Raw genomic sequence first — 1,312 nt, 5'->3', positions numbered from 1 at the left:
CCCACACACCCCACACCTCCATACACACCCCCACCCCCTACACACACATCCATTACCCAATCCCCACACCCCACCCACAACCCCACCCACACTCTCTATACACCCAGCCCCACCCTCAGTGTCCCAGAATCCTCAGGGGCCGGGCTGAGATCACCATGGATGCTCCTGTCCAATCTACTGACAGTTTAGTTTCCAGCCTGGCCTGCTCTGATTGGTCAATGTTGCTGCTGTCCAGTCTGTCACTTCATTGGAATTGTTTGTGTAGATTGTAAATAATTCATATAGATTGTGAATAATTTGTGTAGATTATAAGTAATTGTGGTCCCAACACTGATCCCTGTGGACCTTTATCCTGAGGCCCTGCTTTCTATGGGTTAAACCATCCTTTGTCTGTGCTGTGACATTCCCCCCACCCCTGGGCAGTGACTGGCAATGTAAGACCGTGTCAAACCTCTTACAGCACGTCCACAGCTTCTCCTTCACCCGGGGGACCACTAACTCCCTCAAAGAATGTGAATCAATTAGTTACAGACAATTTCCCTTTCACAACACCATGGAGACTCGGCCTGAACACATGTGGATTGTTTGTGGGGTCCTATGGGTCAGGGTGGGGTCGGGAGTGATGTGGATGAAATGAACAGAGCGAGGTTGATAGGAGATCTCAGAGGAGACTGAGGTTTGGAATGAGTGGAGAATATTCCTGGTGTATTGTCCCTGCTCCCTCCTGTGTCCCCATCCTACCCTGTGCCTGAGAGGTGACTCACTTACAAGAAACAGTTACTGAGACCAAAGGCATGAACTGTTCCAATAAACGCCCAATAGTGACTCAGCTCAAAACACTGGGAGATAAATTTAAAACATGCAATCAAGACTGTGTCCGAATCCTAATGAGCAGGTTCAAGACAGTAAGAGGCAGTGAATTCTAGTGACTTCTAGTCTCGGAGGTAAGTGGCTGCAGTTTGATGTGGATTAGATTCAGAGTGATGCTGATGGACAGTCTGAATGAGGCAGAGGCAGAGCACCCAGCTCCAATTACTGACACAGAGCTCCCGACCAACAGCTCAGACACACCGCACTCATACAGCTACAGCAGACCGTCACCGCAGCCCAACCTTCATCACCACCTATCAAACCCATCACAGCTACAAGGCAGGGAAAAGAGCAGCAAGATCCCACAAACAACATGCCATAAAGACCCAGACAATCTGCTTCAGGGACACTGACTGACGGATAATATCCACCAGGTTGAGGCGGGAAAGAACCAGTCACCTTGTTGGTAACTGGGAGAAGGTGAGGACTGCAGATGCTGGAG

Source organism: Chiloscyllium plagiosum, chromosome 6 (assembly GCF_004010195.1).
Source record: "Chiloscyllium plagiosum isolate BGI_BamShark_2017 chromosome 6, ASM401019v2, whole genome shotgun sequence".
Lineage (NCBI taxonomy): Eukaryota > Metazoa > Chordata > Chondrichthyes > Orectolobiformes > Hemiscylliidae > Chiloscyllium > Chiloscyllium plagiosum.
The sequence above is the reverse complement of the archived record's forward strand: the minus strand, read 5'-3'. Positions refer to the sequence as shown.